The sequence below is a fragment of the Podarcis pityusensis genome, assembly GCF_964106645.2.
Source record: "Podarcis pityusensis genome assembly, chromosome: Z".
NCBI classification, from domain to species: Eukaryota; Metazoa; Chordata; class Lepidosauria; order Squamata; family Lacertidae; genus Podarcis; species Podarcis pityusensis.
In genome coordinates, this window is record NC_138044.1 from 18,899,758 (window position 1) to 18,914,979 (window position 15,222).

Below are 15,222 nucleotides of genomic sequence, written 5' to 3' on the forward strand. Positions count from 1 at the left end.
CGCGCCTGCCTTTCCCCCCCCCCGCCTCCTCCACGATCACTTCCTGCCTCCAGCCGGGAGGAGCTGCCGCCGGGGAAGAAGGAAGGAAAGGAGGAGGAGGGGGAGGAGGGCCCCGCCGCTGGCCCCACAGGTAAGCCGTCCGCCTCCAGTCTTACCTTTCCCCAGGAGGGGGGAAAAGGGGGTCTCTCTCTCTCCCCCCCCCCGCTTCAACCCCGCTTTCTCTCGCGCACCGAGTGGGGAGAGGGCGTCAGCTGCCAACCTCCCCGGCACTGCCCTGCGCCCCCCCTCATGTCACCCGAGTCTTCCCCACGCCCTAGAAGAGGACAGGACAGGATAGTAGAGATTCCCCAGCGACACAGCTGATTTCCTCTTCGCATTCCCCCACATGAAGGGAAATCTGCAAGGGGGGGACCCAAACTCGAGCACGGCTTGTCCTTTTCCCAAAGTGGTCCAGGACGACTTTGTCTGCTGGGAGCCAGGCTGCTGCTCGCGTGGGGGACTCTGGAGGTTGGGGGCTTTCGTGCCCCATTACGGAGAGGGCGTAGCCTGGGGTGCGGGGTGGGGACACCTGAGTGCTGGTTGTCCAGGTGCTGCTTCTCCCGCCCTCTCCCCCTGGTCGCGGGGGCTGCTGGGAGTTGGAGCGCAGCAGCACCTGCTTCCCCACCTCCCCGACAGTCGCCTTCTATCTCGCCCCTGCTTTTGCGCCCCTCCACACCTGCTCTTTGAAGAGAGGCACCGCAAATTCCCTTCTCTTTTTGTAGGGGGATGGGGGGCAATTTAGGACTCCTTTCCCTGACACCTTCACCTGCCTGCTCAGCCAGCTGAGCACCTCCTTGCCAGTTCAGTGTCAAAGTCTGGGAAGGGAGAGCAGCACCCCCTGTCTCAGGACCCCTGAAAGGACAAGCGGCCCCAGACAGCCCACAACTGGTAAGTGTTCCTCTTGGAGACCATCCCTCAGTCCTTTTCTTTGCTGGAAGAAGGGGGACGCAGGCAGAACGAGCAGCCCTCCATACCTGTTGCATCCCTTTCTGGGGTGAGGGAAGTGGTCCTCATTGGTTCAGGAGTTCTGTTCTGCTTCTCTTCACCCTTGCATGCCCCCTCCCCCCTGTAAGAATTCTTTGGAGGGTTATGTCTGGTAGATTCTTCTTTGAACACAATTAGCTCAGTGTGTTAATCAGATTAACAGAGCAGCTGGATAATGGGTGCAAGAGATGGTCAGCAAGCAAAAAATGGCTTATTGGCTGTCACTTTGCAGGGCAGGATGGTGTAAGTTTCCAAAGGCTAGAAAGAGCCAGAGGGCTAGCGTATTACACACACACACACACACACACACACACACACTTCCTCCTCCTTCACTGAGGTGAGCTGCTTGGATATTTCTTACCTCAGCATTTTGATGGACCTTGCACTTTAAATGCTTTTAGAGAAGGAGGAGGATTTTGGCAGGTGTTGCCAGGACACACCTGGCAAATGCACCCTCAAGGGCAAGACATTTGAGGACTTTGCAGAGGGGTCTGTGCATGTTCTTAGTTTCAAAGATGTACAGATAGAAACATTCTCAGTGTAAGGAACTGGTGTGTTGTTGGAGGTGGACTAGAGAGGAGATGGGGCAACTGGTAGACAGACACTGGTGCTTTTCAAGAAAAGTAACCTTGGTGTTCTGGAAGTATTTGCCTATGTTGCAGAGTTTTAAAAGATTGGTTTCTTTATTGGAAATAATTTGAAAATTGGAGTAGAAATATGTTGTTTTTTCATTTCTTAGTCTTTCTCTCCAAATCTCTTTACACCCTTGGATGGAAGTGGCTTCCTCAAAATTTGCCAATGGGCGGCCTGACTGACCAGCAGGTGTGATTCTGCTCCCCTATGGTCAATGTAGATGCCTCATGGGAAAAGGACTTCTCAGAATTTCTTAAGTCTATTTTGTTTTAATGAATACCTGATTTTAGTTTAGGAGCAGTGGTGCACCATCTGAGAAGATGGTGTGGCACATGTGGAAGTTTTTTAGGAAGGGCAGGAGGAGAGCTATTAGAATTTGATAGTGTTGTGTATTGTCCCAGTTGATCAAGAATACACTTCCTGACCTCAGCAGACGTGTGTGTGTGTTTGTGTGTTTTCTTGGATTCCAAGCCAGATAAGTGCCTTTCCCAGCGCTGGTGTGTTCCTGAACATGCTGTGGTTAAAAATGCATTTGGTGCCCCAGGATTCCTCCAAATGGTTCAGCTTCTGTGAAGAGGAGGAGGGGGGCACTGTACTCCAGTACGTGAGTCTCTGTGCTGCGGCAGCAAAGTACAGAAGCACTTAAAAATGACGTGGATCCATTACATGCTGCTCCGTTAATTGGGAGACTGACTTGTGTGTTTCCTCCTCTTTGGGAGGCATTTTGCAGGGCTGTGCGGATTGATGCCCTGGCTGCATGCCCAGGGTTGGTCTTGTGACATGAGGAATTGATGAGCTGGTACACGCTCTTACCTTTTGCTAACTGAAATATTAAAGAGCAGTTGAAGTTGAATTTGGTAAACAGAGTGGAATTTATGGCTGTTCTCTTCCTGTCAAAGCTGCTCCTATGAATTAGTATTCTGCTGCCTGAGCGAAATATTTTCCTGTCATGCAGTTTCTGGGCCTGACTCTTGTGATTTTCACACATTCACAGTTTGTGTTTATAGGATGATTTTACCAATTTCCCAAAGTCCTTAATAAACATACCTGGCCTCAACCTGTACAGAGGAGACACTCCTGAGCCCTGAATTGTTGGTTTCAGGAACAATGTGGAGTTTTCTGGCACAAGTTTATAGTTTTTATGGACTTACTGTAGGTCTCCATTAGGGTCATGAAGTGTTATGCAAAGCTTCAAATAAAGGTACACTTCAAATTTCACTTTGTTGTTGTTTAGTCGTTTAGTCGTGTCCGACTCTTCGTGACCCCATGGACCAGAGCACGCCAGGCACTTCTGTCTTCCACTGCCTCCCGCAGTTTGGTCAGACTCATGTTTGTAGCTTCGAGAACACTATCCAACCATCTCGTCCTCTGTCGTCCCCTTCTCCTTGTGCCCTCCATCTTTCCCAACATCAGGGTCTTTTCCAGGGAGTCTTCTCTTCTCATGAGGTGGCCAAAGTATTGGAGCCTCAGCTTCACGATCTGTCCTTCCAGTGAGCACTCAGGGCTGATTTCCTTCAGAATGGATATGTTTGATCTTCTTGCAGTCCATGGGACTCTCAAGAGTCTCCTCCAGCACCATAATTCAAAAGCATCAATTCTTTGGCGATCAGCCTTCTTTATGGTCCAGCTCTCACTTCCATACATCACTACTGGGAAAACCATAGCTTTTACTATACGGACCTTTGTTGGCAAGGTGATGTCTCTACTTTTTAAGATGCTGTCTAGGTTGGTCATTGCTTTCCTCCCAAGAAGCAGGCGTCTCTTAATTTCGTGGCTGCTGTCACCATCTGCAGTGATCATGGATCCCAAGAAAATAAAATCTCTCACTGCCTCCATTTCTTCTCCTTCTTATTTGCCAGGAGGTGATGGGACCAGTGGCCATGATCTTCGTTTTTTTGATGTTGAGCTTCAGACCATATTTTGCGCTCTCCTCTTTCACCCTCAATAAAAGGTTCTTTAATTCCTCCTCACTTTCTGCCATCAAGGTTGTGTCATCTGCATAAATTTCACTTTAAAGGCTTTTAAAGCAGAAATTGTGCCAAATTGTAGTAATGTTTGTAAAGTGTAGAGTGAGGAGAGTTTTCCCAAGCATGACAACTCTCACTTTTATTACTTTCAACATAGTCATATAGAAATATTTGCTCCTAGCTCTGAAGGAAAGAGAGGGTAGTGATTCCTTCACTGGGGGCTGTTTGGATGTGATGTTTTCCTGGGCTTTTGGCTTTAGATTTGTGTCCAAGCTTGCCATCCAAATATGTTTCTTCATTCTGTGGCTTTTGCTTCTAAATGTTTAGGCTCCAGCTGTTGTGTGGTTTCTGGGGGAAATGAAGTTGTACTGCTGGATAAGCATTTAATGGTTATTGTATTTGTATTTGTTTAGAAACCAATAAAATTGTTTTTTCCAGAAATAAAAAGTTGGAGGGGTAGCTTTGGGGTATTGCTCGCAGTTTCAGATGTGAGGAAAATGATACCTGTGCAACAGGACGAGGGTGGTGCTGGTGGTACTACTGGAAGAGATCCCACTCTAGTGCATTTGTTCACTCCTTTGTTCCCTAACCCAGAGTCATCTGAAGCCAGATGAAGTTAAAGAGCAAAGACCTGCACCATTTTTTGCAGGTGCTCAGCCTTCACAATGGATGGGTGTAGCTTCAGAACCCCTGCTGTGTGCCCTGACTCTCCTATCATAACCTTAAATAGCAGTCCTTTCCAGGTGGATCTTGGAGGCCTTAACGGGGCCCAGTGGCAGACGTGAGCCTATGAAGTATGCTTGGCCCCACTTATCTAGTGGTAGAAATGTGGAGGTGCTAGAAGGAGCATCATTTATGTTCTGGTGCTCCACCCAGTCAAGAGCTAGTGGCTCAGGTCTGCTCCAGTTGTGACTTTGGGGCAGTCATCAAGGGCAGCCTTAAGCAGCACTTGGTGCTGACAGACACCACCAAATATGGGGAATAAAAGGAGGCAGCGATGGGAGGCAGTGAAGGAAATGAAGGGCTGTGCTCTTCCCTTCAACCAGTGGCTTGTACCTCTTGTTATTACTTCTTCCCTTGCCTTGTTTAAGTTCTATGCAACAGCAGATGGCTGCAGAGAGAATTGTACATTTTTGCTAATTCCTCTCTTAAACTCTGCTGGTGCCTCTGAGGCCAGCTGAGAGCATCTTGTGCAAATTGCTGGCTTAACATTTTCCTTGTTGTGAGTTGACTCTTCTTTCTGGGGGCTCGATCTTGACAGCCCAGTTTATCTCCTTTTTTAGGGGGGCTTGGCTAACAAGACTTGAATGAAGCGATTTCAAATATGAAATTAAAACATGATTAGTAACCGAGAGAGTGATTGTTCAGCCAGCTAACAAGAGAGCACAAACCTCCCAGGGTCCTTTCCTTCCCCATCTGACCTGCCATTACATCCTAGTGACAAGGCTTTTGATAATCTCTGTGCCAATTTTTTTGTAGCAAATCCAAGGCCAGCCCAGGTTTTTCTTTCCAATGAGATCATTTGCAAAATATGTTTCTCCCTTGCTGCAGGCATATTTCACTGTGTCACTTGCCAGTGCTCATTTGCTGGGAACTGTGATTCATTAGCCAAGGCTGTCTTCTTCTTCTTCTTCTTCATCATCATCATCTTCATCTTCATTTTGTTTAATTTTTCAAAGGGAAGTCACAAAAATATATACCTTGGGAAGATTCTTCATAGTGATTACTGTATTTATGTGAATCTAATGCACAATGCACCTCCATTTTCAAAACCTTGAAACCAAAAAAGTATTTGTGGTGAAGGTAAATGCACCATCAAACCTAATGTGCACCCTAATTTTCAAGACTTAGTTTGGCCAAAGAAAGGTGTGCATTGCATTTGAGTAAATACGGTAAATCATGTGTAATGTTTTGTTCCATGACCTGGCTTGCTTGTCAGGGGGACAACTGCCTCCACTCTTGGAACTGTTGTTCCCTGATGTTTGTTGGGACCTGTGATTTGGGCCAAAGTTGGGGCCAGGCCTTCCTAGGCAAGACCACAAACAAGTGACCTTTCACCTCTTGAGCACATGGCTCACTGCCTGCAAAGCAGGATGGAAGTAAGAGCTGCCCATATAAAACATGATCCTGAGGCTTAGTACAGCTGTGATCCAGGTTGCTGCAGGGCTAGGAGCAGCTGCCTTTGGCATTCAGGGGGAGCCTGAAAGCTCCATCTCCAAACAGTGAAGCAATTACTCTTGTGTTTCTTATCTCCCTGGTCTCAAAACCCATAAGTCCTGGAAGCTCACAAATCCTTATCAAGTCGCCTTTTTCAATGCACACATTTACTTCAGCCATTTAAGTTTGCCATGGAAGAGAAATTTCTGAAGGAGGGAGAAATCTGAGCAGTGCCTTTTCTAGGTCAGCCTGCCTTTTATTTATTCATGCATATTTTCTGCTTCATCCAAAGGGTTTGAAGCTTTTCAATAAAGTGCATAAATAATACTCCTCCAGTACTATTAGTCTTGCATTTATTTATTTATTTATTTATTTATTATTAATTTGCTTTTGGGTCACAGAATGAAATCTTCTAAAAATTTCATCCTGTCCCACCTGTCAAGAGCCCCATGAATTGAGAGGAGAGGCAGGCTCCTCCTCTTCATCTTCCTCCTCCTTCTCTGCCTCATGAAGAGAGTCATCGAGGAGGGCAAAGAAGTGTTCAAAATTCACCAGGTTCCAGGTGACCAAGTGAAGATGCCCAGGCGCCAGGATGGCTTATATCTCCACCATCTGGAGGTGCATGCCTGGGGATCCTTTGATCTTGCCTGTTTTCACACATTAACAACTAATCCTGTAGAATGCTATCAGTGATATTTTATCTGCACAATCAGAATGAAATTCAGGAACAAAAAGCCGTATTGAAAAATAGAAGTTTCAAGCCGTCTGGCCCCAACATGGCAACTAGACATTCTGTTTTGGTGTCTATAACCCTGGTTTAAGGAGTTGTTTGGCGCCTAGTTTATATATCTGAGTTTCTAACACTGGTGCAGAGGCCAGATCTCCAGGGATTTCAGGGACAGTTTGCTCCAGTGAATGTCTAAATGGACTTTTTCAGGGTAAGGGATGGGAGCTACAACCTGCAGAATGGTAGCTTTGCAGTGGCTGTGTTTAGCACTCTGCACGTACTCACAGGCATAGTCTACTTGCTCTGGGCACAGAGAGGGGGGTCCCCTCTTTATGCTTTCTTAAGAAAAATGCTGGTTTACTTCTTGCTTGGTGCCTGTGAAAAGGACTGAAAAAGAACACACAAACCCTTTTGTGTTGGCGGGGATAGGAGAGAGTGGTGTGGTTTCTGGGACTCACAGTAGCCAGTGAAATCACACAAGGCTCTTTGGGCCTGGTTTTGTGTTCTCAAAACCTGCTCCACCAAAATAACATGAAACTCTTCCAGGGATCATAGCGGGGAATCTGCTTTGTGAGCTTTGCAAAGATTCAGCCACTGTTTTGCTTCATGGTCTGCCTGGTTGCCACCCAGGTTCATGACATGCTTTAACTGTAGCCCTGCACCTGGTTACGAACGAAAGAAAAAAGCAAAAAGCAAGGGGGGGGGGGAAAGCTGGGGATTGGAAGATATTTCAGCCCCTCTCCTAAATCTTGCACCTTGTTGTAGAATTAGCATGTGGGACAAATGGAGCATTTATTTCCTTTTGGGTGTGTAAATTGCTCTTTTGCTGAATATAAGTACATGGCATACAGCTTAATGTCTGAAGTAATAATAAAGCAAAGGAGCCTCTTTGCAGAGCAGCAATGCCCTTGCTTGCTTTTGCATTTTTTATCCTCCTGCCCACCTGTTCACCAGCAGTGCCCCCAATATGATGCCTTCCCAAATATCCCTAGGTGGACAGAGGAGTCTTCTGCCTGGCAGCTGCTTCTTGTTATCAGTGAATTCCTCTGCCTACCTGCCATGTTTGCATGTCTACAAGGGGTGCAGCGTTTCTCCCCACATTTTCCTTCTCAGCAAGCTTGTGGGGTAGGCCAGCCTGAGAGGCAATGACTGGCCTTGAAATCACCCAGTGAGCTCCATAGTTGAATGGGATCCTACCCCACCCCCACTTGGCCATAGTCCTCCACTTACAGCATACTTGATCTTCTGAAGTGTTGCCTTTTCCAGAATCTTCATATCTGGAAGCACTTTGGTGCCCAGTTTTAATGCATCTCTGCAAGAGAGCTGAGTTAAGGTTGCAACCCTAAATTTGAATTTCCTGATGCTTGCAGAAACGTTTTCTGTTTTTAATGCACCATAGATTACTAGGCTTGTTTCAGTTCTCATTATGGACTTAAATTCTGTTAAACGTTGGAGGGGTTCTTTTGTTCTCAGCAGTTTTCCTCTTGTTGTTTTTTTGAAGACTGTAAAATCATTAGTGTGAAGGAAGATTAAAAAGATGCATAACAATTAAAATGTTAATGCTGCCTGCATTTCTGACTTCTGAAGCTGCTCAAGCATCTTGGACCATCTTCTCTTCCTCCCCTTCTCATCTTAACTGCACAATTTTTATTCTGCACTGACCCCCTGCTAAGCCAGTTATCCTGAAATGGGAACACAGACACACACATTTGGGGAGTGGGGGACTGCCAGGCAACAAGCCCTGGGTCCTGTTGGTCCTCAAGGGACACCTGCCTACCACTTCCCACTCAGTCCTGCTCTTACAGGTGGCAGTATTGGCTCTCAGGACGCATTGGTGGTGCCACAGGCTCCCTTCCTCTCTGCCTTACACTTTGCCCCAATCTCATTAGCAGCTCTCCCTTCTGCAGGGCCAGTGGGAAGACACACCAAGTGCCTCTGTCTAAGCACCAGGTCCAACAACTCCCAGAGTTAGCAATTGGGATCTGCAAGGGGGAGGTGTAAGCTGCCAGCAGGGGAAGGAGATTCCCCCCTCTCCCCACTGCTGGTTTGTCTTTGGAAGTTGCATTTTTGCCTGAAATGTACTGTCTTCCAGAGCTGATTGACATCTTGGACTCTTGGGATTGCCTTTGAATAACTTGCTTGGATGTTTGAGTTCCTTTATTTTTATTTTTATGTACAGTATTTAAATTGTTATCCCACTTAACCCCAAAATTGTGTCTCCAGCTGCCAGCCACGTGCAGGGAGACGTTCCCAAAACTGTTTTATGGATGTAGAATGACAACATCTGAAACAGCAATCCAAGAATGCCAGTGAATTTGGCCGCAGCCTTTGCTGCTCCTGATTTTATAAATTCCCTCTTTCTCAAATAGTGAAGGAAACAAACTGATCCATCTGTTCTTTGCATTGGTGAAGATCTCATGACAACTGTGCAGCCATTTAGTAGTTATCGCTCAAACCTCTCTTGAAGCAGATATTACAGTCATACCTTGGGTTGAAGTAGCTTCGGGTTAAGCATTTTCGGGTTGCGCTCCACAGTGACCTGGAAGTAATGGAGCATGTTACTTCCAGGTTTCGCTGCTCATGCATGCGCAGGCGCTCAAAATGGCGTCACACGCATGTGCAGAAGCGGCAAATCACGACACACGCAGACGCGGGTTGCGTTCAATTCAGGATGCGAACAGGGCTCCGGAACAGATCCCGTTCACATCCAGAGGTACCACTGTAAAAGGTAAAGGGACCCCTGACCATTAGGTCCAGTCGTGACCGACTCTGGGGTTGCGGCGCTCATCTCGCTTTCTTGGCCGAGGGAGCCCACTGTACTATCTCACAAAGTCCCATACATAATTTGGGGAAGGGGCCACTAGACACAGGGGGCTCAAAAATCTCTGATGGAATCAGCCAGCCTCTTTTGTCCGAGATGCCAGCAGATCTCACATCATAAGAAACTGGTGGTCCTTATGATGCGACAAGACTTTTTGCTGTTTTCTGCAACAGAATGGCACAATGACCCTTCAGGAAATTGTCTTTTCTGAGTTTGGCATTCCATGTGAGCTGGAATAATGTTTTAATGAAACATTAAAAATATACAACAAAAATGGAACAATGTTCATATAAATCATAAGATGTATAACAAGGATACAAAAAACCCAACAGCAGCACACACACCCTGCAACAAACTCCCCGAAAACAACACCACAGCCTCAGCTTTAGCAGCTGGAGTCAGTTGGGACCCCACCCTCCCAGGCCAGGTGGAAAAGCATTCTGAAGAGATGTGCAGGATAGCAAAAGCTTTTAGGAAACAGTTGAAAAGTTGCATATATAAAAACAGTCTAAACTTTTGTTGCTTGTGTGTGTATATACATATATATGCCCTCAGTTTAAAACAGTGGCACATGCATCCAGTCAGCATAACAGCTTCCCCAGTGCAGGAGACCCAAGGCCGAAGCTGACGCTTCTTTTGCTTCAAGCTTTGTTTTCCCAGAACCTACAATAGCACAGAGAAATGCCAAGGCTGGCTGAGGGCCATTTCAGACAAAACAGGGGCAGTGGAGTATGTGTGTCAGATGTAGGTGGCTCAAGGGGCCTCCTAGGAGTGGTGTCCAAAATAGGACTCTGTTTTGTGAGAGATGGAAAACTGTCCTAAATGGCAGACTTGTCTCCCTATGACTTCCCCTGATATTTCTGAGCTTGAATGAAAGCCCAGGCCATCACCAACTCAATCACCTTCTTCCTCCCACAATACTTGTTTTTATTAATGCATTAATTAGTGCTCCCCCTTCTCCCTCCCCTTTACCCCCCTGTGCCCATAGAATGGAATCTGCTAAACAAATGGCTCTGAAGATATCCTCTTCCTTATAAGATGTTTGTGTGGCATCATGAATTAGAGGAGCAAGAGGTTTTAATTCAAACACAGTCGCAAGAAGGGATATTTTTCTCCGCTCAGTTTTCTCCTTACATAAATGTTTTCTTTTATAGTGCAAATTACTATGGAGAATGTTTTGACTAAACTTTCCAGGCTTTTCCTGGCACTCTGGAGAAAAGACAACTGATTGTTCAGGCTTTGTCAGGGTTCTTGACAAGCCTTTTGCTTCTCCCTCCTGCTCCCAGGGCTGTAGTCACTTGTCTCTCTGACCCCCCTGCCTGCTCCCTCCAGGTATAATTCTCTACTTGGGCTGTGGGGCTTCCTGAAGGGGCTGCAATCTGCCTCCCCCTCAGTGGCCCAATTCATTCTTGCCTCTTTCCAGATACCTAACATTGCAAGGGGTTGAAATAGATGGCCTTTTTGATCCCTTCGAACTCTCGGTCTGTGACTCCATGGGGGAGGCAGCTCTGCAGAATTGGCAGAGTTAGTTTACTGCCCTTGCAATAAATGCATCTTTGATCCCTAAACTAGGGAAGAGTTAATCCTTTCCACATCTACAGTGATACAATTTAATTTTTTTCCCTTCTTCTCTCAGCATGAGAGTAACAGCCAAGAATCTCAATTGGTTATGTAAATTCAAAGCAGAGGCATGATTATTCCAACTTAGTTTAATTTGTGAGTGAATATAATAAAAGGTGTTCTGAAAATGAATTATAATGACGCTTGGTTCAGGCTATTCTTGCATAAAATAAGTGTCCCGACTTCTGCCTAGCTGCAGGATGGATGTGTGGGGTACCCCCGCCCCGTTTGCTCTGCTGTCTCCCCTTCAAAATAAATAAATCAAATTGTGAATTTAATAGATCAGCATGCAAAAGTCCTAGGTTCAACGCCCAATATCTCTAGGTGGGAATGTTCTCTGCCTCAAAACCTGGAAAGTTGTTCCTGCCAGTCAGTGTTGACAAACTTGGAAGAAGGTAGCTTCCAATGCTCCTAAATGAAGAAGAGCCCTGCAGCTGGACCAAACCAAAGACCATCTAGCCTAGTGTCTGACATCTTACTGTGGAACAGATTGTTCTAAAGGGCATGAGGCTCTGGGTCCTGTCACTGCTAGTGCTAAGTACCAGTGTCCTCTCTTTACCTCCTCCTCCTCTTTATCTTGGTGCTTTGGTCACAGTTTCCACCTCTGTTTGCTTTGGGGTCAGGGTGTTCCACTGGGATGGATGCTGCAGAGAGTCACCTCAGGTTGTAGTGTGGACATGCCACCTGAAGATGGGGGCAGGCTGTTGCTACCCCCCCACCCCCGTTGCACCCGCTATTCTTTGGAGCAAATAAATCTACACAAATCCTAATTGCTATTAAAAAAAACCCAGTTGTACCCCAGGCTATTCAATATATAGCAGAGCTTAAAAGCACTTACTGCCTTTCCCCTTCTTGCTGGAAAAAGATGAAACAAACCCATTTGTAGAAAAGCCTCAAATGCAGAAACCAACTATTCTAATTTCCAGCCCATTCCTTTTATTCTTCCCCCTTTCTAAAATGTAAAAGGAGGGGGGCACAATGCACAGAAGAAATGATTTCCATAAGCAGACCATTTTGGCAGCTAATTTTACCACCACTTACATCTGACTTTATGACTAAGATCTCATGCTAACTATATTAATCCTATCAGGTTTTGGGAGCAAGAAAAAATGAGACTGTATATTTTATGGATGCAGTAACTTCTGAGCCATTAGACATCTATGCTGACATGAAAGTAATCAAATATTACAGGGCACCAGTTTCCCCCATGAAAACCCTGGGTGTTTGAATGTAGGTGGGGGATGTTCAGATGACCCCTTGAATATTACTGGTTATAGGTGAGCAGTCTTTCATTTTTCCTTAGTTGTGAAAGAGGCAGGTGTGTCCCACCTTAGTTGCATGATACCAGAGGCCCTTGGGTCCATTGTAGTGGGAGGGGTGGATTGGTGCTGTTTAGTTTTAATTTAATATTATCTTGTTTTTTGGTGTAGCAGCCATTTATGTAATGCAGCTGATGGCAAAATGTTTTGTTAAGGGTTTTTCAGTTATGTCTGATTCTGGAGAGAATATAATGGTTCTCAGAAACCCAATTAAGAAGCTAGAACATTAATGGGGGCCATAAATCATCAAGTTAGAGGCTTGGGAGGAGCCAGCAAGAGTGGTTCAACTTGCCCTTTTGGCCAGTTTGCTGTTCTGCTGCTCAGTCATTATGAGGGACATGCAGGGAGGTTTGGGGATGCATAGGGGCAGGGAACTCAACTGCTGCCTAAGGATGCCACTTGGCGCAAGGGACTCTGGCTCTTAGGCATCTCCTGGCCCTCTTTGGATGGTGTTCTCTGTGGGGAATCACCCATGCCAAGAGGGACACGATGCTGAGCAATGCCATTCTTGCTATTTAACTAATGTGGCGAGTGAGCTTGAAAGCTGTTTCAACAACTGTTTGTTTCTTAAGAAGAACTTTGTGGTTAAAAATAAAATAAAAAGAGGAGGAGGAGGAGAAAACAGCAAGGGAAAGCACGGTCTTATTTGAGCTTGACTGCAAAATTTCCTGTATTTCCCAATTTTGAAGGTTGTAACTTCAGCGGTGCAGAACGTGCATTTTTCAGAGCTCTCTCACTGAAGAGACCTGGCTGAAATTCTCTCTTACTGTGATTCTCATTCTTTCAGCTGGGAAGGGCTCTGTGGGGTCAGTGCATTTACTCCATTGCTGCAACCCTGGACCTGTGTAAAGCATTGTTTTGCTACTTTCCCTGATGACCTAGATGCCTCCTCCCCATTGCCCAGCAATCCATCCTAATCTGGTAGCTACAAATGGAAAGGCAGGAAGAAATTCCAGTTCATGAACAGGACCTGAGCTCCACAGTAGCAACTCTCCATACTTGCAATTTCCAGCAACTGGACCATCATGGCAGGATGTCTCTGAATACCAGTTGCTGGGGGTGGGGTAGTGGTTACTGGTATACTGATCCTCAGGCATGTCCAAAGTCCGATTAGGGGGCCTAATCCGGCCTGCCGGTTGGTTTAATCTGGCCCCTGTGGCAGTTTATTCTCTGGGGTAAAATCCTAAAAAAAACCTTAACAACCTGAATCCTAAAAAAAAGCTCAACACAGCCCTTCACTTCATCAAATCTGGCTCTCTTTGAAAAAACTTTGGACACCACTGCTCCAAGAGCTTGCTTAATCCTCTTTGTCCAGGAAACTGAGCTAAAGAAGGGGATGTTTGCTGATGAATGTCTCTGGGTCCTTTTGCCCTTGCTTTGACACTTGCACAAGTGAGGAGTGTTTTACTGGTTCCTGGAGTGCTGCAAAGAACTAATGGGCCCACTCAGTTTTGTTCTGTCCTCATCTCTGGGTCTTCATCCCCAGCTGTTCCACACACAGGAGTCCCCCCCCCCCCATAGGCACTGGTGGGGGGCAGTGGTTGAGTAAGGGGAGAATGGCTGGGAAAGCTATTCCCTATCCCTCAGCAGATGGACAAAACAGCAGCAGAATCATTCCCTGAGTCTTGTCACTTTCCAGGTTCAGGTCACCTGGTGGTTTATGCAGCCCCTCGTCTTCTGCCTCAGAAGGAAGGCAAAGTATAGGAAAAGGACTTGGCTTCATAGGCTGAGCATTTGAATATTTTCACAGGCAAGCAGAGAAAAGCATATTGATCCAGGGAAGCTTCCCAAAATGCTGGTCTTATTTGCAAACCTTGGAAGCGCTTCCAGCTTCTGCATAATTATTTTCTTTTTTTAAAAAAGGAAGCATACATGAAATACAGTATAACGTCAGGACGATAGTTGATCGTAAGTTGTAGGTGGAGGTTTGCTGCAAAATGAATGAGTGCCCAGATCCAAGGATGGTGGTATTTTGCACCAGGGAGGCCAGGAAAATATCTGCACTGTAGACACCTTTGTGTGTAACAAGCTTTTAGAAGGTTTTTGCCCAATGTCTGCTTGTGGACCTGGAGTGAAGCCACAAGTTAGTTTGCTTGCTGGGCTGCAGCTCCATTGCTTTGCTTACAGTTTACAGAAGAGCCAAGGCTGCCTCCGTTTCCTCTCCATTCTTCCAGCCCACCTATGGGACCTCCTATAAGGCAAGGTGGGCAGGGTCACACAGAGGGCTGCTCCCCAAGGCTGCTTGTTCAGGAAAACCTCTGAATTTGTTGACATACTTGAGAAGTGAATCGGCTCCTAATGAGTGCTTTGTGTGGGGTGATCATCTAATGGGGGGGGGAGTGGGGTCTTGCACTTCCTCCTCCTGCAAGATTTCAAAGGATTCAGGAAGGCAGCGTGGATGTGGAATTCTTGGGCTGTGTGGACACAAGAAGATTGTCAGTTGAGGTGTCTGGTGTGCAGCAGGAGCAGCAGCACCTCATGGTTGTGGGAGTAGAGAAGAGCTTCCCCTACTTTTTAGAAAGGCCTTTCGGTGTCTGGGTTGATAACTGCCAATCAAGCTTCCATAGTTATGGAAGGTATACCCCTAACCACCCGCTTCTGGGGAAGGGCAGCAGGTACATAGCCCCAGGTGCCATAGCCCCAGGTCTTGAGTTTGGGCTGTCCCTTTCCCACCTTGCCTTGTCCAAAGCAACCTCCTCCAGAACTCCCTCATTGGGGAACTTCAGGTTTTGCTCTGATATGATGTTGGATGGCCACCTGTCAGGGATGCTTTCGTTATGATGCTTTCGCTGCTGGGGGTTGAACCAGATGACCCTTGGGGGCTCTTTCAGCTCTATGATTCTATGAAGAAATGTGGCACTGGGGTGGAGGTGCAAGGGTGGAAGCAGCTTAAGGTGTAAAGCACTCGTGTTCTGCAAACGCAAGGCTGGGGACTTGCCCTTGTCTGTATGCCAT

The 15,222-nt window shown here is 46.4% G+C and overlaps 1 protein-coding gene across 5 annotated transcripts in view; it reads left to right on the forward strand.

Moving 5' to 3' along the window:
• Window positions 1–15,222, forward strand: part of NACC2 (NACC family member 2) — a 63,540-nt gene that overhangs the window by 16,135 nt on the left and 32,183 nt on the right. The window contains exon 1 of one of the 5 annotated variants that reach the window (XM_080990024.1): window positions 24–130. The exons of 3 other annotated variants lie outside the window; for them this stretch is intronic. The gene's annotated coding sequence lies outside the window, so the exon portion shown is untranslated. Of the gene's footprint in view, window positions 1–23; window positions 131–760; window positions 928–15,222 lie in introns of those variants that run through there. One more of the 5 variants, XM_080990026.1, reaches the window with a different exon arrangement.